We start from the raw sequence: 26,250 nt of genomic DNA, 5'->3' as shown, positions 1-26,250 counted from the left end.
GCACACCTGGGCGTCTCTGCGTGTCTGTTCTTGTACTTGTGTGTACACAGGAATGGATGCTCACTCGCCCGTTCCAGGACTCTGTCCCTCACCCTACACTGGCCGTGGCTATGGGGTGGCAGGGATGGTCTGGTCACCTTGGCAACAGGATAGGAGATGCTAAGTCTGGGACAGCCTTGATTCAAAGGAAAAAAAGACCAAGCCACTGAGGACAAAAGGGCTGAAGAAGGAAAGGAAATGGGAGGGACGGGGGGGGGGGGGGGGGGGCTCTGCCTCCAGGCCCTGCTCATAGCTCTCCGAAACCGCTTCCGCTCCCCCCATCCCCCCAGCATGCTCCGTCCCTGTCCCAGCTGAGGCTGCTAGAGCCCGGGCACAGATCTGAGAACCTGTGTCAGGCCTGGCCAGCTGAGCCCCATGCACGGGGTCCCTTCCAAGGCCTGGGGAGCCCACCTCAGGGGCCGCCCAGCAGGGGCAATGAGTGTGGATCTTCGGGCTGAGGGGATGGGAGCAGGCACTCTGCAAATCAGGGGACACTGGGCCACCCCTCCACAAAAGTCACCCTCTCTGGACAATTAACACATTAATTGCACATCACATGCAGCCTGTGGACGGTGCATTAGCCCAGATCGTGCAATGATTTATTCACGAGCTCCCATCTCCTGCTCGTCCCCATGGCCAGCTCATCAGCCTTAGCCAGGCAGGGAGGGTGACCCACAGACGCCTCCCTAAGCTTGCTCGAAAACATCGCGTGCTATTTATATTTCATCAGACAAGAGTGCATGGGGACGGAACTGCTGCTGATCTGCGCCCTGCAGGCGGCCGGGAGCTGAAACCCTCAGACGACAGCATTCTCGGGCATGAGAAGCTGAGGTTTCCTGTGTTCTTTGGGGTGGCCCTTGCTCAAGGGCCTGTGGCAGGAACTCGAATCATGGTTATGGGGACGTTACCTCGACTGCCTCCCTGTGCCCTGAGAAAACCCTACAGAGAAGATTCTGCTGTTTCTCCATGGATAGAAGAGGAAACTGAGGTTCAGAGAGATAAAGTGACTTACCCAAGGCCCCACAGCCTGTAGGAGGCAGAGCTGGGGAAAAGCCCAGGCAGGTGGCTGGAGAGCCAGTGCCTTTAACGTCAAGCATGTGGCCCCTAATTCAGTCCCCAAGTATGAGTGGGCACTGATACAATCCCTGTTGGACAGATAAGGAAACTATAGCTCAGAGAGCTAAACAGACTTGCCCAGAGTCACACAGCCAGACATGGAAGCCAGACATGTGACCTTGATGGACAGTGTGCTCCAATCTGGGCCCTGGGTGACCCGCCCCTCCGAACTATGACCCTGGACAGAGCCTCCCAAATGCCTGCTTGTGTCCAGGGAGCAACCCCGAGAGGCATGAGAATGGCCTTGTGCAGTCAGTCCCCACGGCTGCCTGAAGCCACAGCCAGGTGAGGTCCTTGCACCTGACACCCAGCTCCCCTCCCCCGGACTCCGAGTGGAGGCCCAGCTTGGCCTCAAGTGACTCCAAGGGCCTGGCTGTGAGGACAGTGACCAGGAAAGGGCTGAATCCCAGTGCTGACCTGTCGTCATCCTCCCAGAGAAGGCCCTTCCTGGGTGCGGGCCAGGCCCTCCCACACCAACACTGGGCTGAGGGCTCCCGGGAGCCCCTGCCTACCGCAGGGCGTCCCGTAACCACTGGCTTCTCCTGAGACTGGTGGGTACCCGGCCGGCTGACCCCGGCCCTGCACAGGCGAGCCTTCCTCTGGGCTGTGTCCCCATGCGTAAGGAGAGCAGCTGGCAGCCCCCGGAAGGCTGAGGGGCATGCTGGGACTCCTGCCCCACATGGGCCTGCACCAGCGATCGCCCAGCAGGTAGTCGCTGTGTCTGCGCCGTCACTCGCGTCACCTGCAGAGCAGGAGGTCGGGCGCATGCTCAGACACAGACCAGGGGCTTTGCAGCAGGCTGATTTGGAGACTCCCTGGCTGTGTCCTCTCAGGTCCCCGCTGCCCCTCTCTGAGCCTCAGTTTCTCTGCCTGTTAGCTGAGGATTTCTTACAGGGCTGTGGACGGAGCAAGGAGCCACGTGTGTGCAGGATTCAGTGCCCGCCTCAGCAAGCACCAGAGCCGAGCCAGCCATTGCCCATTCCACCCCCAAGACCAGGCAGCCGGCACCTCTGAGCGACCCCTCGCGCAGCCTGTCCTCCAAGGGCCCACAGCAGCCGCTGTACCAGGCCTGGCAGGGTCCAGCTGAGAAGCCAGAGGACAGCCTGGTCACCAGGCCTGGCAGGGTCCAGCTGAGAAGCCAGAGGGCAGCCTGGTCACCAGGCCTGGCAGGGTCCAGCTGAGAAGCCAGAGGGCAGCCTGGTCACCAGGCCTGGCAGGCCCAGCTGAGAAGCCAGAGGGTAGCCTGGTCACCAGGCCTGGCAGGGCCCAGCTGAGAAGCCAGAGGGCAGCCTGGTCACCAGGCCTGGCAGGCCCAGCTGAGAAGCCAGAGGGCAGCCTGGTCACCAGGCCTGGCAGGGCCCAGCTGAGAAGCCAGAGGGCAGCCTGGGCTGGCTGCAGAGGCCCAGGGCCCGGACAGGGCGGGCCGTGCCTGAGCTGCACGTGGGGAAGGAGCCCTGACCGAGCAGACGGGCTCCAGCAGGTCTTGCCCTCCTCCTCTCTCCAGGCCGTGGCGCAGCCCCTGCCACTCTGTCAAGGCAAGATCTTGGGCAGGTCATTTCACCTCTCTGCCTCAGTTTCCCCATCTATAATGCAGGGCAGTAAGATGTGATTGTTGGGTGGATAGATAAGTTCCTAAAGAGCCTAGAGCCATGCCTAGCATGGAGAATATCATCATCACTGTCCCTGTGATCACCACTGTCATTTCTGGCGGAGCCCTGGCAGCGTGGATGGTTCCGAGAGGCGCGGGCCCAGGCACACGGCCCTGCGTGTCACAGGGCACACGGACAGAGCCTGGACGGCGCAGCCGCCGCACCCGGCAACTGGAACACAGCGTGTCGGTGATTATCTAGACATGACTAAACACAGAAAAGGCAAGGAAAAAATACAAGATAAAACAATAAAAGATAAAAAAACGGCGCACCTGTTTTGGGCAGCTTCGTTCCAATCGCATGGGACCACTGTCATTCGTGATCTGTCACTGACCAAATATCGTATGCGGCAATGACCGCACCTGTTCTTTCATTTAAGCCTCCTGAAAGCCCTATGAGATAGATGTTATAATTTTACAGATGAGGAAACTGAGGCGCAGGGAGGTGGCCTTTAAACACTGGAGACTTAGGGGCACCACAGCCCGTCTTGGCTTCAACCCGTCCTCTTTTGCCTGGGCCCTGTGAGTGGGGCAGGAGAGACCAGGACTAGAGCCCAGCAGTGTCTCGCAGTGCGGACGGTGGCCTCGGCCCTCAGTGGCGCCCCACCTGTGAGCTTGGGAGAAGCCACATTCCCCACGGGCCCAATAGGCGGCCCTGCGAGGATGCTCCCACCCCAGGCCACAGGCCAGGTGTCTGCCCCGCTGCTCGCTGCTCAGTGTTGGGCGCCGGCGGCGGAGGGTGGAGGGGCACAGGGGCTCAGACCCATGGGATCAAACTGCGCTCCCAAGGCCTCGGTGGCCTCATCCGTAAAATGGGCTGTGAGGCGGCCAAGTAAGACAAGCCCAGCGCCTGGCACAGAACGGGTCCTGAGCAATCACTAATAGCTGTGGAACAAGATGGAGGGCCCTCAGGCCCCAGGACCTGCCCTGCGCCAGCCCTCAGGTTCTACCCCTGCTTGCTGTAAGCCCAGACGGGGGCTGAGACCCCAGAGGGCACCACAGGCCCGCACTGGACCGGCGGCCATCCCCCGGCGCTGCCCGCGAGCAAGAGAGGAGAGCACCAGGCGGAGGGAGGAGGGCGCAGAGGCCGCGCGGCGGGCAGAGTGCGCGGGAGACCGCCCGGCCGGAAGCTGGGCCTCCGAGCACTGCCTGACCGCCAGCGCACGGGCCGCAGGAGCACTGGGCCCGCAGAGCCCTCCGCCTCTCGGGCCCGGCGTGTCTCCTGTCAGACAGAGACAAGAGCACCGGCACCGCCAGGGCCACCACGGGACGTGCTGGGTCGAAGCCCACGACACCCCTAAGCAACACGAGCTCCTGTTCAATGTCCTTTCCAGACCCGGGAGCCTGCACTCCCCCACCAGCCAGGGAATGGGGGGCCACTGGCGAGCGGGCCTGCGAGTCGGGGGAGCGAGCGTGGCGGCCGCGCGGGGCTGTCTCGGGGACAGCAGAGGACACGAGGATGGAACGTGCCAGCCTGGGCCTGGAAGGAGCCTCGGCCGCCCCAGAGAGTAGGGGCTGGGCAAGAGGGGGTGGAAGCCCCTCAGGTCACCCCTCGAGTGCCCAGACCCGTAACACTGTCCACAGCCTGCACCCTGCACCCAGCATCTGTGCATCTCCACACGACACCCCTCGCCAGCCTCCGGAATGCAGGCTCACCTACCCTGCCTGTGCCTTCCCTGGGGCCACACAGCCACGGCCACCCCATCCGTGCCACCCACGCCCCGCAGTCCTCTACCTGTCTCCAAAGTCCACACCCATCCACACGGCCCCCACACTGCAGCCACCACCTGGGCCACAAATGCCTGCCGCTTAGCCAGAGCCCGTCTATACAGCCAGTCTCAGGCCCCACCCTCCCTCTGAACACACTTGCCTGGGCACCATGCCCTGAGGATGCTGGGCTGTGGGGAGGGTGAAGGCCCATGAAACCCCCTCCCCATAGCACCAGCGCCCCAGGCCGAGAGGAGCCAGGTGGCTTGGAGCCTCTCCCAATGCAGTGCTTGGCACAGCCCTGGTGGGGGCTCCTGCAGGCCCTCAGCACTGACAGGGTGTGTGGGGGCGGGGCTCGGCTGGTTTCGGCCCCAAAGCCCGGAGCAGCTGCAGCCTAGGGCAGAGGCAGAGGGCCCTGATGCCCACCTGCCTGAGCACCCACTGCGGCAGCCAGGCCTGACCTTCCCCAAGGCCAGCCCACTGGACTGGGCACTACTGGGCAAACACACACCCATGTCCAAGACCCATGAGTGAGCACATGCTGGGCACCTACTATGTGCCAGGGCCTCCAGAGCCGCTGCACTACAGGCACCACTGGGACCTCAGGTGGGCAGCTTATTATTCCCACCGACACCTGCAGACAGCGAAGCTCAGAAAGGCTCTGGGCCACGCCCTGGGCTGCTTCCCGCAAAAGTCACCGTAGATCAGGAAAAGATAGGGAGGGAAGCTGCTTCGGAGCCCCCCACCAGGCCCCACTCCCAGCACTCTGCACAAGCCACCTGCTCACCCCAGCCACAGCTGTAAGTGGGGAGACCAGTATTCCCGCAGCCACTTTTCAGACGAGGAGCCTGGACCCACGCGGCTGTGACACGGATGCCCCACAGCCAGGGAGCAGCCCTGCCAAAGGAGACCCAGCCTCAGCCCTCCCACCCACTGGCCGAGGCAGGCCTGGCGGGGGTCCCTCCGCATGCCTTCTTCCAGCGATGGGGGGCCGGGAGTGCAGGTTTAGAGAGGGTGGGGGCCCCGGCCCCATAGAGTCCAAGGTGCCCACAGACCCTAAGGGAGACGTCACATGTGGGTGGGGGTGGGAAGGCCTGGGCGCCAAGGGACACAGACCTGGGTGAGGCTGGTGTGCAGAGGGAGGCGTGTGGACAGGCAGCACCCTGAGCCTGCTGCCGCAGAGCAGGCATTCCAGGAGGGCACAGGACCAGACAGACGGAGGTGACTGGTGACCCTGTCCTGACATTTCAGTGACATCACAGGGGACAAGCAGGGCAGCAGCAGCGGGGTCTATGGTGGGTAGGGCGGAGGCGTGAGGCGGGGCATGGGTCCAAGGAGGCGGCCCAGAGCAGGGGACAGCCTGCAAAGGCAGCAGACCCTGCAGAGCTAAAGGAGCTACTGCACCCAGCGACTGCACTCCCAGTACATGGAGAGAACTGGAAACAGGTGTCCACACAAAACCACGCACACCCGCGTCCACAGCTACCAAAGACAGGAGTGGCTCCAGTGTCCCGGACTGAGGAACAGAGCTGGTCCACAGGACGGACATCCGCCATTCAGTCACAGCAGCAAGGAAGTGCCATCTGTTCGAACGTATGCGCCCGGCACTGCCTAAGTGCAGGGGGCCGGACACAGGAGCCCGTGGTGCAGGGCCCACTCACCGGGGTGTCCAGACTAGAACACCCACAGAGCCAGAAAGCAGCGTGCTGTTGCCAGTGGCTGGGGAGGCGGGGAGGAGCGATGCTCATGGGGACCTGCTTCCTTTTGGGGTGATAAAAACCTTTTGGAACTAGACAGAGGCAGATGCACAGTACTGTGAATGCACTAAATGCCACTGGATTGCTCGCCTTAAAATGGTTAAGTTTATATCATGTGAATTTCACCTCAAAAAATTTTTTTGAGGAGTCACATGAAGGAGATTTGAACCCAGCCTGACAGATCCAAGCCCGAGTCCTCCCAGTCAGAACCGCAGCCACCCCCCTGGGGAGCAGGGAAGAGATGCTTGTTTTCAGGAGAAAGAAAGAAATCATACCAGAAATGCTGCGTTGGCCTCCAGGCCCTGCAGCTGCTCCCTCCCCACCCCTGCCCTGCCCCTGGCTGAGTCTCCAGGTGGCCCCCAAGCCCAGCTCTGCCTCCCTCAGGCCTCCTGCCGGCTCCACCCTGACCCACCAGCACTGACCTCAGCCCCTCTCCCATGGAGTCCCTGGCCAGTTGTCCACTGGCATAGGAGCTCCAAGGGGTGGGGCTTAGTTTTGTCCCCTAAAGTGTCCTGGGGCCTGGGCGCAGTGTCCCAGGGTGGGCCCCAGTGATCAGCTGTGGAGGGAATCAGTCCCAGCCAAGGCGCAGAGAGTGTCCAGGAGAGAGAGGAGCCTGGTGACAGCGACGGCCTCCGGTGGGCGAGAGGACCAGGCCCGACGGACGAGGGGGACGCAACCCGGTGCAGACGGGCCTCGATGGGGCAGCTTGGCGGGCAGGGGTGGAAATTCCCCTTCGATCTTCTCAGTGAAAGAGGTGGTCACACTGCTGGCGGAGGGCCTGGGTTCTTCTAGGGGGAAGGCTGGGCACGAGTGAGGGGCTGGCAAGCAGGAGGAGGGTCCAGGGCCAGCGCCCAAAGCTTGGAAGCAGAATCTGCAGGGAGAAAGGGTCCAGGAGGCTGACCGGCTGCCCCAGAAACAAAGACTGCAACGGACCCGGGGCTCATGCCCTTTAACTCTTGTTCCCTGCAAGCTCAGGAGGCAGCCGCCTCGGCCCTCTCTGCCTGGGGCCCCACGGATGGTTCTCTGGGGGCACAGATGCCACGGCAGCGCCCCCATGGGGGCCGGGATCCAGAGCCGCTTCCCCAGGAGCTGTCCTTGTTCTACCACCCTGCGGCAGCCCAGGGTGCCCCAGCCTTCTGCAGAGACCTCTGCTCAGCACAGCTGCTTCCCCAAGAGGCCTGGGGGCCCCAGAGTTAAACGAACAAGTAAGTCAGTCACCAAAAGCTCAGTGGCCTCCCCAAGCAGCAAAGCTGCTGCCATCCCATCCTGGGGCAGCACGCGATGCCTACACATTCATGGAAAGCCTGGCATCCACGGAGTCTCCAGGGCGGGAGCCCCTGGGCCACAGGGCAGCTGGAAGGGAGTGAGCCCCTCTCTGTCTAAGAAACAGGTACAGGGTGAGACCCCCACCGCCGAGATCATCTGCAGGGCCCTGGCTCACCCTCTCCCTGCAGGAACCCAGCACACAGCGCACTCTCGGCAGTGGTCTGTCTCCAGCCAGGCCCGTGGGGCAAGAATGAGGTAAAATGGGGCTAGCTGCCCATGCCCTATGGCTGAGGTCACTCAGGACGGGTGTCAGCCCTGCCAGTCCTCTCCTTCTCTGGGCCTCAGTTTTCTCATCTATAAAATGGACAGGCTCAGACACTCTGTCATCTAAAATTCTGAAATAGTCCTAACATTTGGCCAGGCACACTCCTGGCACAATCACAGTTTAAATAGGGTAGATTTGGCCCTGTTTCTAAGAGTAAGGACATCAGGCCCAGAGAGGTGACACTGCTTGCCTCAAGTCACACAGCAAACGGGGGTGGAGGAGCAGCCCCGCTTAAATGCAGTCTCACAGTCCCATGCCACTGCAAGCCACAGATGTGTCACAGATAAGACATCTCTCATCTTCCATCCTGATTGCCTGGGTGTCTCCCTGGGGGGGGGGGAACCCAGAGGGCCCATGGCCTTTTGCAGAAAACTGAGGCCTCCTCGTGAGACCTCTGATCTGGGTGCAAATGCAGCTTGGACACCTGCCTCCTCAGTGGCTTCATCTCTCAAGCCCCATTCCCTACCCAGCCGGGACACTTTGAGAATTAAATAAGATAATGTTCAGGAAAGCACAGAGCACAGCCCGGCACCAGCAGACGCTGGTAAACAGTCATTTTCATTATTATTTTTGGGTGCCAAGTCTCAGCAAGACGTCACACTGCTTCCTGAGTCCTGAGAAACAGACACCTGGTGACACCACAGGCTGCTGAATTCACCACCAGGCTGTGCATTTTGCTGGAGACCCCAAATACCCTGACAGAGCCACCGGAGAGGGCGGAGGACACTCAGGCTCCCTTGGCCACAGGGCATCACCATAAGTCACAGATACATGGGCCTCCAGAGGGACATGGGGCCACAGAGACGCAGGGGCCAGGGGCTAGAGCCAGCAGGAATGAAACCCAACCTCTCCCTCCCTCCCTCCTTCAGCAGTGAGAACCCCACGCTAGGGCTCTGGGCACAGACAGGATGGCTCCTGCAGGGCCTCCCCAAGCCTCGGTTTTGGCATCTGTGAAATGGGGCAGGTGCTCCCTGTCCCTGGGGTCGGCTGTGAAGCCCCAGTGGGATGAGAAAGGAACGGCCCTGGACAGGGGCATCCCACCTACACCAAGGGCTCAACCCACAGGGAAGGATGAAGGCAGGAAAATACTCTCCCTGCAGGCGCCGGCAGCTGCCAGAAACAAGACTGCACCACGGCGCTTTAATGGAAAGGGTGCCCCACCTCTACAGCACGAGGACCGCCAAGGGGCAGGTTGGGGCAGAGGTGCTACTCCTCACCGTCAGGACCAGGGCCTCGGGGAGTGGGGGCCGCGGGGGGCTGTAAACCAGCACAACTTAGTGGGGACAGCTCTCAAAGCCACCTCTGCCCAGGCAGGGCCATTTCCAGAATGTCCTGTAGGACGGCCTGGGCAGGGGAGCCGGTGTGAGGCGGGTCCACTCCTCGGAGGCCCAGCCTCCTGCAGGACATAGCTCACAGCCACTCTGCCGAGGGCCAGAGGGCCACGGTGCTAAAGGTGCCGTCTTGACACCCTCAACAAAGAGGGGCCCTTCGCACCTCCAGGGCCCAGATGAGGACGCTGCAGGCACAGAAGAGCTGGGGAAGCTGCCCAGGCTGCGCTCCCCACAGGCCGCAGCTAAAAGGAGCCTTTTCCTTAAAAGAAAAAAGCCAAGCTGCAGGCAGCGTCCCCAGGCTGCCCACGAGTCGTGGGTCGAGGGTGCCACCAAAGACATGTCCACCCAGAGCCTGTGAGTGTGGGCGCATTTGGATGGGGTCTTTGCAAATGCAACTGAGATAAGGGTCTGGAGTCAGGCCATCATGGAAGAGAGAGGGCCTCAGACATCCCAAGTGTCCCCAGAAGGGAAGGGGGACTCAGGCAGTGAAGGCTGTGGAAGGTGAGCAAGACGAGTGGCCCCACCAGGGCCCGCGAGAGGCCAGCAGTCTCCCTCAGAGCCTGGCCTGCCCAGCCCTCCCTGCGCACGCAGCCTCCGGACTGGGAGATGCAGTTTGCACGTCTCGCCGCTGTGTGGTCGTCTGCTACGGCCACAGCAGGGGCTGCCACGGGTCTGGTGCGCTTGCCCCACCCTCCACCCAGTCATCCAGGCCGCTGCGCTTTCTCAAGCCTGGGCGCTAGTCCGGCCCAGTGCTCCTTCCGCACCCCGATTCGCTCTCTGGTGTTCCCATGTCACAGGGGAGGACGCTGAGGCCCCCAGGGCTCCTGCTCCCGTCTACTCTGCTCCTCCTCTCCCCCGGCCACCGGCACTTGACCTGGGGCATCCCCATTCAGCCACAGCTGGTCCCGAGGCCACCAGGAGAGCAGGCGGGGGCCCAAAGCCTGGTCATGGGCCCTGGAGCTGCAGGGCCAGGGCATCTGCTGTGGGACCGGGGCCAGGACCCATGGGTGGCCCGGAGGCAGTGCTGGCAGGGCCCGGCCAGCCTTCTCCGCGGCAGAAGAGGGCAGGAGGGCAACGGGGTCTCCTCTGTTGAACAGCCCCCAGGGATCACCTGGGCCACTCTTTGGCTGCCCCAGGGGCTCCCAGAGGCACCCCCTCTGGAGGTCCCCAAATCTCCCAGGGCCCGGGGCGGGATCTGGCTGCTCTGGCTGGGCAGGTGGTGCCGACAGCTTGAGGCCCAGCAGGTCAAGGTGATGGCAGGGCTGAGCCTCCGGCCCGCACGGCAGAGGGGGGAGCAGGGAGGAGGAAACTAAGCTGCCCTGCCCTGCCCTGCCCTGCCCTGCCCTGCCCTGCCCTGCCTGCAGAGCCGAAGCCCAGAGGGGAGAAGAGAACAGATGCCCAGACAGGGAAATGAAGCCCGTACCCATTTCATGAATGGGGAAACTAAGGTTTGGAGAGAAGGCCACCAGGGATCATTCACACCCTTTCCAGAATGTATATCGGATCCTTTCAAAACGGCCCTCGGCAGTACAAGGTGGACTGACTCATCTGACGCCGGGTCACAGGAAGGACGGGGTGGCCTGTAGGTGGTGGGCACCGAGAGGCAGAGGCTCAGAGACGAGTCAGGAGTGGTGGTTCCCCAGTCTGGAGACTGCGAGAACCAGGCAATCCTGCCCCCGGAGGGCTAAGAAAAATGGAGCCAGAGAAGGTCAGGACCCCACCTGCGCGAGAAACAAATGTCTCCCCATCCAAGTTCAAGGGGAGCTCTCACCTTCCACCCGCCTACTCTGCCCTGCGGGGCGGATGGATCTGCCCAGGGGTCCCGAGGCCCGGAGGGGATGGGACCTGCCCTGGGGCTGGGGGCTTGGCTGTGACAGGGGCTGGGCTATCCTGAGGAGGTTAAAAACCGCAGACTCCCAGGGCCCGCCAGACTCTCCGAGCAGGAATCCTGGAGATGGAGCCCAGGGAGCTGGATTATCTCAACTCCAGAGGGATCTGAGGAAGGAGGTGCCCAGATGAGGATACAGGGCACTAAGACGCACTCTCCTGGCACTAAGACGCACCAATTCTGCCATTCCAGATTCTCCGTCTCCAAGTGACTAAAACTTTAGACTCAAAGAACTGCTGACCCGTGAGCTTGAGTGCTGTGCGTTCAGACTCCAGACCAAGCCCCTAGGATGCCGGCGCTCTGAGGTTCAGCCCATGAGCCATGCCAGAGGAGACAGGAGAAGACCCCCGGGCCCAGCAGGCACCACACAGCAGCACGCACGGTGCAGAGGCCACCATGACACCTGTTAGCATGTTTGCACACCCACATTCACACAGTCACATGTTTGCATGAGCACTGAGAACATGGGGAAGTTCCCCAATGACAGACAGACCTCAAGGGTGCAAAGATTTGGGGTCAGGGGACAAGATCTGAGAAGGGGTCACTTTCTATCTTTGCAACTATTTACTGCTTTACCATGAGCATGGAGCACTCTTGTAATTAAACACTATTATAATTATTAAAATAACAAAAGAATGTAAGAAAGTCCATGATCACATTTGCGTTTGTTTACTTGTTAACTGGGCCATGGCCCCAGCCTCCACACGGGACATGCTCAACAGCTAAAATCCTGACATCCTCAAGGCCTGTGTCACTCACATTTGACAAGGCAAGACCTCTAGGATTCTCTGAGAAGGGAAGGGAGGGGCCCAAAAGCAAAGAGATGCCAGGAGCTGGGCCGGCAGGTGGCATGTAAGGGCAGTCCCCAGGACAGAACAGGTGGCCAGGACCCTCTGAGTCCGCAATGCCCAGGCCCTGCGCAGGCCCCACTTCCACGGGCAGAGGCCCAGGCCTCCAGGAAGCTCCACTTTGGAGCACCTGCCCAGAGCCCCAGGTGTCTATCCTGCCTCTGCCCTCCCCATGACCCCACCAAGCGCCGCCCCCCTTGGGGCCATGCCAAGCTCCCCTCAGCGCTCCCCAGCCCCACCGGCCTGAGTGGAGGCCTGGCCTTAGCCTGGAATCAGGAGCCCAGAGGCGGAGGGTCGGGGCAGGGGGTGGTGCGGCTGCTAGCACCCGGAATGCCAGCTGCTGGTAGCGATTTATTTTTGCTTTAAGTGCTGGAGAATTGCAGGGCTGAAGCTGCCAGCTCGGGGCCCAGGCTGCAGCTGGAATGAGGCAGGCAGGCAGGGGTGAGGGCACGCCTGCAGCCACCGGACCACACAGCAGCCCTCCTTGACCTCTCCTTCCCCATCTCGAAACCTCTCCAGCTCCAGCACACCTCCCTGGCCCCCACGCTCCCTCCTCCCCAGCCCCCACTCTGTAAGCCTCCAAAAGGCTGGGCTGTGGAGGGAGGGCAGAGGGGCCTGGCCCGGGGCTGCGCCTCTGAAGAGCTGCACACCCGGGAGCTCTCTGGGCTTGGCTGCCCACTCCCACAGTGGGGACACCATGTCACACCTGCACCCCCTTGTGGTGGGACAGGGAGGGCTGCAAGGGCTCCAGTCGTCACCCAGGGGAGCCTCAGGAGACAGTGCCCCGCCCGGGCACACCTGGCCCTAGGCCCAGCCCAGAACCTCCCTGCTCCCCACAAAAGGGCCGCCAGTCCCGTCTTTTCGGAGACGATGGGGACATCCATGGGAGGAGGGAATGGCTATGCTTAGCCAACCAGAAAGCATGCCAGTTCTCTTTACAGCTGGGACGTTGCTAAAGCTAATAATGGCAAATTTTAAAAATTTCTCTAAATTTTAAAACCTGGGTGTCATCTTCAAAAAAGAGACTGGAAAGGGGAGGTAAAATTCACTGACGGCAGTGTATTTCATGGCTGTGGGAGTCTGGGGCGCTTAGCTGGGCAAGAAATGAAGGCGTCGCCCCTCCCTGCCGCCCCATCTCCTCCGCAGCCAGCCTACCTCCCGACGCCCGCTGACTCCCAGAGGTCGGCTGGTCTGGGTGGCCCCACTCCTGGGCCTCCGCTGGCCCATCTACAAGGGGGACTGCTTCCCCCCGGAGAGGGTGGGGGTTTTCTGAGCCAGAAGCAGGCCCAGGCCAGGGGCACAGCAAGGCTTGGAGCTTGAAGCAGGTGAGGGCACAGATATAAAGAGTCCACCCCAAGTAGGGGCCAGAAATAAACCCCAGCCCCTTCAGCCAGATAGACATTAGGCCAAAGGCTGAGAAAAGGGCTGAAGCCAGCTCTGCCCCTGACAAGCATCATGGTTCTGGGACAGGGACATCACCTCTCTGGGGCTCAGTCTTCTCATCTGCAGAATGGGAAGATGATTCTGGCAACCACTGCTACTGCGCACTCACCACCTGCCAGGCCCATCCATCCCCACGTGCTCACCAAACACCTGCTGCCCCCTGGCCTAGCTGCGGCAGATCAGGTCCAGAAAGAAGAGTTTATACTCCAAGGGGGAGAGAGACAGTAAACAAGATAAACAAATAAAATCTATTTGGTAGATGGCATTAAGTTCTACAGACAAAAGTAAAGCAAGAGACAGAATGTGGGGAAAGGATTCAACAATGTCACACTGGAAGTCAGGGAGGCTCAGGGAGAAGCTGGCATCTGGGCAAGTCCTGAAGGCGCTAGGGCAGGGCTGCACGGAGCTCGGGGAAGAGCAGTCCAGGCAAAGGGAATGGCACGTGCAAGAGCCCTGAGGTAGGAGGAGCCTGGTCTGCTAGAGACACAGCAGGAGGGCAGGTGGTGGCCGGGGGATGGGGCAAGTGCTGCTGCTGAGGTCAGACCCTGCAGGGCCCTGTGGCCCTGGTAAGGAGTGTGGCTGGAACCGAGGGATGGCCCTCGGAGCACGCCAAGTATGGAGCAGGTGCTCACACGACAGTGGCTGGGGGGACCCTGGTGGAAACCACCACTGCATAAGCTTTATTTTGTATTCCCTGGCCCTTCTCCAAGCCTGAGCCCTTCAAAGAGGTCCAGCCCACAGGTGAGGGGAGGAGGAGGTGGCTTCAGTTGCCCCGGGAGATGGGAGGGCTCAGGTCAGGCAGGTGGGAGTCAGGCAAGATCCAGGAAGCTGTGCCCACCACCTTGAAGGGCAGCACCACGCAGTCGGGGTGGGACTCTCCCCAGGGCAGCTGAGCAATGCCTATCTGGCTGAGCGCAGGGAACCACACCCGGCACTGCAGGGCTGAAGGCTAATTCGGGACTGGGCAGGGGTCCCCAAGCCCCCCACAGCCTCACGCTGCCACTTCAGCAGTCTGGCAGGAAGTCGTGGGCTCTGGAGCACCAGTGGGAGTCGAAGGGTGGAGGGGGACATGGAAAGGACACCCACATCTGGGCCACCACTGCAGCAAGTTGCCACCCCTCCTGGGCCCGTTCTCCACATGTCCAAGGAAAGCTTGGCTGGACATGACAGCTCCGCAAGGCTCCACGCCGCGAGTGCTCACACCACTGCTCTCAGTCAGCTTTCCACACACCCACTGCTGTCGAGATCAGGCCCTGCACCTCCACCTCCGCCTCCCAGAGGCACATGCCAAGGCCCCGGTTGCCACTGCCCTGTCCTAGGCACTCTCGGGAGCCTCCCTGGAAGCTTGGGGCTTTGGTCCCACTTCAATACACTGATAAACTGAGGCCAGAAGTGAATCAGTCCCAGTGGCACACCCTGCCTCTCGCCCCGCCCATCGGCTCTCCAGTCTCCTCCCAGACACTGATGTCTTCAAGGGCAGGCCCAGGTCTCCAGTCACGCAACACCCATTTTTTAAGCACTTTCGTGAGCTGCACACCATACCAGGGGCTGAAGCCAAGCAGGGGGGCCCAGGGTCTCCAGCCCCAGAGCTCACGGCCCCACAGCTCTCACCAGTACATGGAGGCAGGAGCTGCCACTGAGGTCTCCATGGCCAGAGGAAGCACAGGCTCTTTGAGCATTTGCTAAGCATCTACTGCATGCCAGGCCTTCTCTAGGTCCTGGGGAGGCAGCTCCCTAGGAGTTTGGATGGCAGGCAGCCCCAGGGCCTTGTGGGACCTGCTTGGGGGCAGGGGGTCGAAGCCAGGCTTGCACAAGTGCCCACAGGCAAGGTGTCATGGAACCAGGAAAGGTGTAGTTCTGCCCCCAGGAGAGCATGCACAGGCCAGTCCCTCCAGCACCTCCAGTCTCCATCTACACAATGGAGCTCTCGCCACCCTCTGCACTGGCAGGCCATTAGGAAATTAAGTGAGCTGGCAGAGTGCCAAGCCTGGGCCAGTGCCCAGCAGTCCTCCAGTCCTGCCCTGGACCCAGCTCCTCTGGAAAACCCACCTGCCCCCACCAGCCCCCAGACCTCACCCCAAAGCACCTCTAAAGACACCAGCCAGCCCGGCCACGGCCCAGTTTCAGGCCAGCTCTCTTTCATCTTCAGCCTGTCCCTGCTGCCGGTCCCATCACACTGCCAATTCCACGAGCAGCCACCCCATGGGGCTGAGCCTACGTCCACCACACCTTCCCCGTGGTCAGCCCAGCCTCCACCTTTCCTGCTGCCCAGAAGCTGCCCTCCCGGCTGCTCCTCCATGCCAGCCTGTGGCAGGGCTCCAGTGGCAGGCCCAGGGGAGGCGCAGGTGCGCCCACATCGCCCACAGTGGAGCCCTGGCCAGGGCCTAGCCACAAGCACCAGCTGCACCTGTCAGAGGAAGGGCCCGCTCACAGCCATGGCCAGGAGCAGGGGGGCTGAGGGTGGCCATCAGTGGGCAGCAAGGGTACACCAGCAGTCCCTCGCCTGGGGGCCTGGCAAGGGCCACAGAGGTTGCCAGGAGTGACGATGCAGTCACTTCCATCACAGCCGCATGCCAAGGCTTCCTCCGGGTGCCACGCTTGGTGTTGCCAACTGTGGCCAGGCTGGAGAAGACTGCCCACGGCGCTGCATCGCTGCAGGGCGCTGCTGCTGCTGCTGTTACTGTTACTACTATCGTCACTGCTGTCATTACTATTTCACGGCCGCAGGGCAAGCCAGCGTTACCTTGTCCTGCTTCCGGCAGACCTGGGGAGGACACCGAGGCCCGAGGCAGGAACACTGGCAGGGCAGTCCCTTGGCCTGGGGAGAGCTACATGAAGGCTTCTGTTCAAACCCAACTCGCCTCGTGGCTTTGGGTAAAGCCCTCTCCGAGCACCTCTTCCTCTCAGCCCAGCTGAGGCACATACCTGGAGCGTCCCCACGGGGTCTGCTGTGGGAACTGCCAGAGGAGGGTCCTGAGAGGGACCCCAGCCCAGGCCATGCCCCCACCCCAAGAGAAGGCTCGTGCCCTCAGCGCTGAGCAGGGCGCTCAGCCATGCCCTCGCCCAGGGAGGAGAACCAGGGCCAGTCAGGGACTTGAAGCTCTACCTGCCAGGTCTGCATCAACACCTAGCATTTACAGAGCGCCTGCTGTGTGCACACAGCAGCGCTCCAGTGGAGACGAGGCACCTTCCCTGTTGCCCAGCACATTGGAGCCACCGTCCTTGTCCCCAAGTGTGCTTCTCCCCTCACTTTCTGCTCTCTCAAGGGGGCTGGCCCCACTGAACAGCAGCCCTCCAGCAGTCCCCCTCCTAGAGTGGCCAGCCTCAGGCCCTGTGGCTGGGTGGAGGGGCCACCAGAAAACCCAGGGGCAGACTTTGCTGAAGGCTGTCGCAGGGAACCCGCAGCACTAAGGCTGTCTCAGAACACAGCAGCTCCCCTCCCTGACCCTCCTCAACACGGGCTCCAAGAAGGAGCTGCGGGGTGAGGAGCTGCCACTGCCACCGAGTAAAGTTGGGGCTGGGGCCCGAAAGGGCAGACAGGGGCTGCGGTCCGGTCCTCTGGCGCGGTAGGAGGTTGAAGGGTAGGCAAACGCCTCCCGGGTTGCACTTTCGAGGAGGCGGCTGCCGATTTCGGAGGCGTGTAGGCGCCTCAGCACTCTCTCGGGAGACAAAGCCTGAGAACCTGGGCTGGGGATGCGGCCATGGGGAGCAGGAGGTGCCCGGCGCTCTGTTGTAGGACTCCAGCCTGGGCACAAGGGAGAGAATCAGAAACTAGAATGGCCACAGGCAGCACTGCACTCCAACATGGGTACGCCCCTTGGGGCCCCAGGTCCCAGCAAGTCCAGCCTGTGGGGGGCAGGAAAATCTCCCAGAACCAAAGGCTATCCCCAAAGAAACACTTTCCTGTGACCCCCATTCCCAATGCAGGTTTTAACAGTCACATGACATGTGCACGCTGGATCAGAACCCAGGCACAGACATGGCCTTGGGCCTCAACTCTCATCTGAACACCCCCAACCCAGGAGCACCCCACCAGCTGCCATTTCCCACGAGCCCCAGATTCCCCACACTGCTCCCCCAGGACATTCATAGCAGATGTGCGGTGTAGAGGGGACTGAGGCCCTGAAACCCCAGGGGCTTCTTGCCAGAGGGGCCATCCCTTTGGAGATCAAGGCCGACTTCTAAAAGCAAAAAGGAGCGCTGGACTTGTAGGCTGGCTCGCTGGCAGAGAACCATTTCCAGAATATTTTTACTCCATTGGAGCATGGGAGGTAGGAAAAAGAAACGAATTAAAGGACCCGCAGGTCTCAGGGTGGGGGCATTTTCCGGGCTGCCCTATAGCCCGCGCGCCCCTCTCCGTACCCCAACTTTGATGGCTGGGTCTCCGGGAAGGTCACATGTAGGACCCATGCCGCGCGCGAAAGTGCCTCCGCACGCTCCCTCTCGAGCCCACTCGCGCAAACTGGCCAGGGGGTGCCGAGGGCTCCTCAAAGTTTCCCGGAGCGCCCCCGGGACGAAGGTTAGCCAGGAGCAAAGTTCCCCGGTGGCGGCAGCAGGAGACATAGCAGGGGAAGAAAAGCTCGCAGTCAGCATTTCCTCCGATGGCTCACCAAGGGAGGAAACATGAAAACCAGGAGACGAAGAAAACACCCTCCCGCCCCACCTTCCCTGTTGCTGCACCAGCTAGTGCTCGCCCCAGGCCGGGGGGCGGGGGTGGGGGGGCGTTCGGTAGGGAAGGGGGGCCGGGTCCCGGGAGTCCGTGCGCCCGCGGCCGCGCACTTACCTCGGTCAGCAGCCGGGGCGCGGCGCGCTCCGTGTCCTCCGAGCTCCGGGCGGCCGCTCCTGGCCGCGGCCGCCGCCGCGCTGGCTGCATCGCCGCCTCTGCTGCCACCGCCTCAGGGCAGCCCCAGTGGGCGCTCCATGCCGAGGGGCGCGTCGGTCCCTGGCGCGGATCGCCCGGGTCCAGCCACCGGTCGGGGGCGCGCGCCTGGACGGCGCCCCCGGCCGCTCGGTCGGGCCGGGTCTGCTGGCGTCCGTCCCTCAGTCCGACAGTGAGCGTGGCCGGCCCCCTCCCCCTCCGGCTGTTATCTGATCTCGGGCAGGGCCCGGCGCGCTTCCCTCCGCCCAGGCGCCCCGCACCTCCCCGCGGCTCCGGCCGCGCCAGTCCCCTCCCCCGGCTGCCTTCCCAGGGAGGCGGCAGCGGCGGCCGCGTGGCCGGGAGAAGACGGGGAACCAGGAATGGAGGGCGAGGAGGCGGCGGGAGGCAGCAGCTCGGCGCGCACCCAGCTCCGCGCCCCGCTGCCGCCCGAGCCCAGCTCGGCAACTCCTCTAACTCTCCGCCGAGAGCACGCCCGCCCCGCGCCGCGCCGCGCCGCCGCTGCCCCAGCCTACCAGGGCCCTGGCCTGGCCCCGCGCCCCTCCTAGCCCGGGCCGCCCCTCACACACACCGCCAGGCACTTGCGCACCCGGACGCGCGCGCGCGCGCTCGCGAACACACACACACACACACACACACACACACAGAGGCACGTCCTCCGGGGACACGCGTGCACACACAGGTGCCGGCTAGCACACACACAGGCAAGGAAATCTTGAACACGAGTGCACACAGTTGGATACACAAGCTCAGGCTCCCCATCCACACACGCAAAATACATACGCCGATACACATGATGGTCGCAGGTGCATACACACTCTTGTGCACATGCAGGGTGGTATCTGCACATGTGCACATCTGTATACAATATAAGCCAGCATTCCCAGGCATGCACACGGACATACACACACCATCCCCCCAGCGTCCCTCTCCTTGTGCTGCTGGGCTCCTGCTTTCTCCTCTGTGCTCCTCCCTCTCTGCCAACTTGACCCCCATGTGACACTCTCCTTTGCCCACCAATGTCTCTGGAGGCTCAGGCTTTCTCCCCAGTCTGTTGCCGCCCACCCTGCCCTCCCAGCCTCCTGGGGCCTGTTGTCTGGGCCTCATGTCTCCTGCCTCCTGCAAGGCCCAGGCCTTTCATCCTGGCAGACAGACCTGCCAGGCTGGGCCCTAACCCAGGGAAACCCCATTTTACCACTGGCCTGATCCCCAGCTCAGCTCTGGGGCCACAGAACTGGGTCGAAGATGCAGGTCTGTGCCCAGAGCATAAGCCTCAAAGGGCTCCCGGCCCCCTTGGCCTCCAGCTTCCCCTTTAATGTGAAATATAGTTATGTGTCTGCACAGCCGGGAGGCTGGCTGCAGGGTTCTAGCCAAGGAGGATGGCTCTCTGGCCAGCGCCCAGACTGCTGGCAGCTCAGAGCAGAGCCATCTGCAGGCCCCACCAGCCACAGGCTCTGGGCCCTAGGCAGCCGGTAGGCACAGCCTAGCCCAGCTCTCACCAACCTCAGGCTGTCCTACCTCTTCTACTGATCAGCTGTGGTCACTTCACCACTTGGTGCCTCAGTTTCCCCATCAACAATGGAGCTCACTAAACTCATTGGGCTGTCGTGAGGATTAAATGAGATGAGTATACCTAAAGTGCTTAGCACAGCTCCTGGTTGAGTAAAACAGCTAACGTTTATTGAGCACTCAGTATGTGTTGGCCTCTGTGCCAATGACCTGACTAGAATTATGTGGTTAACACTAGGACCCTCTGGGGCATATAAGCTTGTTGGCCCTATTTTAACAGATAAAGGGACTGAGACACAGAGAGGGCTGGTCCCTTGCCTAGTCACAGAACTACTGAATGACGCAGCCAGGACTCAAAACCAGGTATGTCCCCAAGATGACAGCCCTGCCTCCCTCTCTGACAACTGCTTAGAGCCTCAGTGGAGAGCCAAGGGGCCTCCCAGGGGACTCCAGCCCCCGCCTGCCCCTCCTGGCACACAGTGTCCCCGTTTCCTCCTCCTCCTCCCCCTCCTGGGAGAGTAGCTTCCTAGGGGACAAAAAGCCAGGAAACTTTTCCCCCTCCGTCCAAGTGACCAAGGAGGGAAATGACTCAGCTCCCCACTGGCCCCTGCCCCATTTCGCAGAAGACAGGGAATCCAAAGCCAGTGGCGAAGGACGCAGCACCTGGTCCCTCTTCTCCATCTTCGGAGCCTGCTCAGCTGTCCCAGGAGGCTCCATCTGGGTGCCCAAAGGAGCCAGTGGCATCTCTTCAGCTGGAGGACAAGGAAATGCACAGGAAATATCTCAAGGCTCCTCCAGGATCCTGACAGCTTCTGAAACAAGGGGGTGAGCCCAGGGCATCCTCGAGCCTACAACATCCCACTCCTCTGTTCACCAAGACAGCCAGTGTGAGGCAGACTGAGTCTGCTCCCTGGACTCAGCCGCCCCTGGAGCCCTCCTCAGACCCATTCCACAGAGAGAGCAAGTGTCTTACCCAAGGTCACACAGCAGAGGTGCCAACAGAGAAGCAAGCCTGACTCCCCGGGCCACTTCCTTCAGGCTTCACGTCCCTCCCTCCCAACATGGTTGCAGGGCGGTGCTTCAATTCCTAATCGCAGTCGCAGAGCCAGCTGCTGGGGCCCTCCCTGCCTGGCCCTCTCCAGAGCACGCTGCTGCTCCAGCTGCCGGCGAGGGACAGTAGAGAGGTGACATGAGTGGGTCTGTCATCTGCCCAGAGCTCCCATCTGCCCCAGAGCTCCCGGTGTGGCCAGAGGGGCTCATGCCCCCTGGGGTGCCACCCACAGCCAGAGGGGGACAGGCGCGCCTCCCTCCAGTGCTGAGGGAAGTGGCCCCGTGAGACCAAATAGCCCCGAGCCCAGCACCACTGCTCCCAGGCAGGGGGACCTGGGACACATCCCTCACTGAGGCTCCACTTCCTTCTCCATACAATGGGGGCGATCACACCCACAGCCATGAGACAGCCACCCCTCGTACGGCCGTGGGAGGAGCCACGAGAGGAATGGAGTTAGGTGTCCTGCTCCTCCTGCACCTTCCTGACACTTGGTTGTGTGCCCTGCACCTACTCTCCCTTCATCTGAAACTCTCCCTTTCTTCCCCTCCAGGATGAGAGCTTCCCCAAGACTAGGATGAGACCGAGGTTTGTCTGGGACCTAGTCCCTCCCAGCTTTGGGCTGGGCACATAGTCACTGTTTGAGAACTATTTGCAGATCTGAGAGTCCTCAGACCCACAGGCCAGCGAGGCCAGGGGAGCCCTCGGCTCATTCAGAATCTTGGAATCTCCCTTCGTTTTGGGAAGAGCAAGGTCCAGAGTGGAGAGGCTGCTTCCGAGATCACAAAGCTGTCCAAGGAGCGTGCCCGTGCCGCGAAGGCCAGGACTTGCTGGCCTGTGGACGGAGGCTCAGGGCTGCGGCCTCTACACAGCCGCGGCTGCTCTTGTGACGATCACGCCTTAACACCACGGCGCTGCTGCGAGTGCTGCAGGCATGAGTCAGGCATCGGTTAAGATACAAAACCCAGACGCCATCTCCGGGCCTTTGCCCAGACAGCTGTCCTAATTCTCCCCACGCTCAGCCCAGCATCTCATCCGCTCCGGAATGCCTCCTCCTGAGAGCCCGCTGGGATTCCCCTGCACCCTAGACCGTGGCCCAACTTCCGCCCTCAGAGCCTCTCACCCCACGATGTGAGATGGGCCCTCCTAGGGTGACAGCCAACCCTGAGCCCCAGCCCCACCCCGCCGGCACCCTCCCAGACACACCGACCGGCCATCCGGGCCCTCAGTGGGGAGCACTTCTGCCCAGGCTGCTCGTCCTTCAGGGGCCACCGAGATGGCCCCTCCGGAAGAGGCCTGCCCGGCCCCCGGCGCTCACCTCCCGCCCCGTTTTGCCTCTTCCCCAGCTGGCCACTCCCGGAGGCGTCTGAGGCGTCCGCTCCGGGGGAAGCCGGGCGGCACGCGGGCAGCGCAGCGGAAGCCACAGAGTGCGAAGGAACAGGCGCGGGCAGAGGTCTCGCCCACGGGTTCCGCTCGGCTCGCATGGCCAGCCTGACTCCGCGCCGTCGCGGAGCCGCACCAGCCCGTGCAGCCACAGGCCATCTGCCAGCACAAGTCTTGCCTCCTCCTCCAGGCAGGTGGCCAGGGTCCAGGGTCAGCCTCCCTCTCACGCCCACCCCTGTAAGACAGTCGGAGAGACCTGACCGCTGGGTGCAGGAGGTGCATGTCTGGTGGGGTTGCCTCCCCCGGTGGGCCGAGGTGCAAAGAGGCCCTGTCACACAGGCAGTGACCACAGAACAGGGACCAAGCCCAGGAGACCTGCTTTCAGCCCAGTCTCTCCTCAGCACCATCTGTCCCCAGACACTCTTTCATGAGAATACGGACAAAAGCCACGGCAATAATGGCCGATGCCAGCTGTGCACTAGGTGTGCCCAGTCTGAGTTGAAGGCCCGTCTGCACCACGGGTGCTGGGCGGGTAGATGTTGTGCAGTTGGTGGGAGGAGAACGATGCCCACACAGGTGGAAGAGATTGCACGGGCTGCCCGCCCACAGAGGTGTGAGTGGCAGACTTACTCCGGTGGCCTTCATCAGGGGAGCTCAGGGACAGGTCAGACCTGTGCACACATTCACACGTGCACATACACACGCCTCTGCCCCCCTAGGCGCCCGGCCGACCCCACAGCATTGATCTGAGGCACATAGAACTCCAGGAATGATTGGCGGCCCTGGAAACAGGACGCTGAGTGCCTCCCACCCTGCCAGGAAGGGGCATCGGTCAGCTCCAGCGAGAGCTGCTGGCCGCCTTCTCTCCCTCACGCAAGGGCCAGCACTCCAGGCCTTGCCCTCGGCCCTAGCCTGCTCAGCTGCAGCCCTGCGAGGGCACTGTGCTCCCTCCAGCATTTCCTGGGCACCAGGCTGGCCCTGATTTCAGGGTTTCTGTCCAGCTGTGCAATTTTAGGAAGCTTGCTGGTCCCAGTCCTTCCATTGTGCCAGCCCCTCTTCTGAGAGCTTTGCTCTTTGGGGCTCCCCACCCCAATCCATACCCTCTAACACATGTCTCCTGTGAGCCTGGGCAGAACAGATGACATAGGCCTGGCTGTGTGCATTACAGCAATTGGCTGAGGGATGGGCATGTGATCTAAGCCAGCCTATGAGAATCAGCCCTAGGACTTTTGCTGGATCTGCAGGAAAAGCAGGGGCTCTATTTCCCAGGGCAGCTGGGCTGGTAGGAGAAACCACCAGGGATACCTTTGCCCTCACATGGGGCAAGCCCACCTGAATTGAGATCCACCTAGAGGAAAGCAGAGCTGAGATACTGAAGGAAATAAGATTCTGGACAGATCTTTTGAGTCCCTTAGATCCAACCCTGGACTTTTGATTGTAGCCAAAACCATCCCTTTTATAATTTAAGACATTTCTGACGGCCTCAAGGGACCACTGATGAGGGCTGCAGATGTCGGAAGACCAGCAAGGCCTCCAAAACACCCCTTGAACTTCCCGAAGTTCTTTCCTCCTTTAAAGCAGGGCACAAGACAGCCCTGCCCAGCAGAGCGGTGTGGGGATCACACTCCATGGTATGTGCCATGGTGTCTCATCGCTCCCTTCCTCCAAAGCGACAGGGCTTCCAGGAAGGCAGGCCAGGCCTGCAGGAAAAAAGGGCAATAAAGAGAGAGGGATGGAGCTGAGGTGTCACTCAGAGTTAAAAATAGCTTTCCCCCAAGGAGGCCTCCCCGCTGGGATAATCTGGCCAATTATCGGCCCCTCTTCACCCCCTGGGCACTGCCTGCCTTCTCCCTGTGCCACCCTCCTCACTCCTCACTGTCCCAGGGGAGGCCATCACCGCCCCACCACTGCCCATGGCCCTCCTTCCTGGGCGGGGAGGCCTCCTTCCTTCCAGAGAGGGGCTGGGCGGCAGCACACCTGGACCCATCACTCTCGCTGAGCCGACTCAGCAAGACTCACTCTCCCTGTCCATCAAATAGGCCTGTGCTTCTGAGGGCTCCCGCCAGCCGGGCCTCTGTGCCACCCTCGGCGGGCCAGGGTCTGCTCTGCCAAGGGGCATGTGTCGGGCCCAGCATGGGCTGGGGCAGCAAGGGCCAGCCCAGGCCAGGTGCCCAAGCCCCCCGTCCCAGAAGCCACATTCCCACAGGAGCAGCGCTGGGAAGCCCGTCAGGCCCGAGCAGACGTGCGGAGAGCCCAGCCTCGGCATCTGGCCCCGGGAGTCAGGGCTACGGGGCTGGCCTTCCCTGGCCACCTGAAGTCCATCCCCAGGAATCGGTTGGGGCCAGAAGCTCCTATTTATAGGAGCACCCACCGCCTGGGTGGCTCTCAGGGATAGGGCCAGGAAGGAAGGAGACTGGATTTCTGGGGCCCAAGCCTTTGCCTTCTTCCTCAAAGCCTCAGTTTCCTCAGCTGTAGAATGGGCATGATTATTCTCCTCCAAGGGCCCTCCTTCACCCCCAGTGTTGAAGTACAGTGCCCTTTGCCTGGTGGCTCTCAGATCACTCACCAGATGAGCAAAGCAACGAGGCAGCTCTCCCCGAAGAGCGCACGCAGGAGGTGCCCAGCACAAGGATGGGCACACAGGTGCTCAGTGGAGGGTGCTCCTCCGGCTGCTTCCCTGGAGGCCCCACCCTCCCAGGCCGGGTCACTTGCTGCCTCTGGGCACCCACAGCTCTCCGGGAACATTGCGCCTCCCCAGTTCTGCCTCTCCCTCAGACTGGGGGCTGCTCCAGGGCAGAGGGGCTTCTCCACGCTCCTCAACCGTGCCCCACCTCCGGCCCCCGTGCCTTCCTCTCCACCCACATCTGTGCCAGCTGCAGCCCGGTCACAGGGACCCCAGCCCAGGGCACCCCTGCTCACGGCACACCTTGCCCTTCCAGCCGCAGCCCAGTACCAGCTGGTCAAGCTGAGAAGACACGTCTAGGGATTTACGCCAGGGTACACGTGGCACCCGCTGCGATAGCAGCCGCCTGCTCTCGGCACCCCGGCCAGGCGGCCACAGCCTGGCACAGGGCACGCGGGAGCAGCACCCAGCTCAAAGTGGGGGCGTCTGGCCTAATGAGAGTAGCGCCCAGAACTTAGTAGGTGCTCAAGAAATATTTGGTGGTTTTTTTTTTCCTTTTTTCTTCCAAAATCTCTTCTGGAAAAGAAATATTTGTTGAATGAATCTAATAGGAAAAACTCTTTAAGACAAAGTTAAAAGCACAGTGTAGAAGAGAGAAAGTTGGAGGCCATTACTGAAACGTTTGTTTTTTGGTTTTTTTGAGACAGACTCTCACTCTGTTGCCCAGGCTAGAGTGCCGTGGCGTCAGCCTAGCTCACAGCAACCTCAGACTCCTGGGCTCAAGCAATCCTCCTGCCTCAGCCTCCCGAGTAGCTAGGACTACAGGCACTCGCCACCATGCCTGGCTTATTTTTCTATATGTATTAGTTGGCCAATTAATTTCTTTCTATTTATAGTAGAGACGAGGTCTCGCTCTTGCTCAGGCTGGTTTCAAACTCCTGACCTCGAGCAATCCGCCCACCTCGGCCTTCCAGAGTGCTAGGATGACAGGCGTGAGCCACTGCGCCTGGCCCTGAAACATTTTAAAACGTAGTGTATGTATTATATGCACACATGCACACAGTATGTTTGGTAGATTATTCTGGAAGGAGATGCCAGAAACTGGCTACTGGGAGGGGAGTTGGAAGGTTATGGGAGGAAAAGGGAGGAGCTGTTCCCCACAAATTCATTGTACCTTCAGGCCATGTTCAAGGATTCCATGTGTCCCACAAATTAATTACCTTCTTTAAAAACAGCCTGAGGCCAAGAGAAGAAGGAGAGTCCCCTACCGTGGAAGGGTAGGCCAGACAGCCCTCCCTCCACCCTGACTCCACATCTGCCTCCTGCCCTCCATTCTCCTCCCTCCCACTCCCAGCGCCCGCAGAGCTGCCGCAGCCGGCCCCATCCTGTCTGTGGTGATTAATAAGCAGCCTGGACGGCCTGGATCGCGCAGAAACTCCAGGG

The 26,250-nt window shown here is 61.5% G+C and overlaps 1 protein-coding gene across 1 annotated transcript in view; it reads right to left on the bottom strand.

Moving 5' to 3' along the window:
• Nucleotides 1-18,412, bottom strand: part of KCNJ12 (potassium inwardly rectifying channel subfamily J member 12) — a 39,580-nt gene extending 21,168 nt beyond the window's left edge. The window contains exon 1 of the mRNA XM_012737915.2: nt 18,152-18,412. The gene's annotated coding sequence lies outside the window, so the exon portion shown is untranslated. The remainder of the gene's footprint in view (nt 1-18,151) is intronic.
• Nucleotides 18,413-26,250: the final 7,838 nt, after the last annotated feature.

Source organism: Microcebus murinus, chromosome 18 (genome assembly GCF_040939455.1).
Source record: "Microcebus murinus isolate Inina chromosome 18, M.murinus_Inina_mat1.0, whole genome shotgun sequence".
Lineage (NCBI taxonomy): Eukaryota > Metazoa > Chordata > Mammalia > Primates > Cheirogaleidae > Microcebus > Microcebus murinus.
Note: the sequence above shows the minus strand (reverse complement) of the source record. Positions and strands in the feature narration are given on the sequence as shown.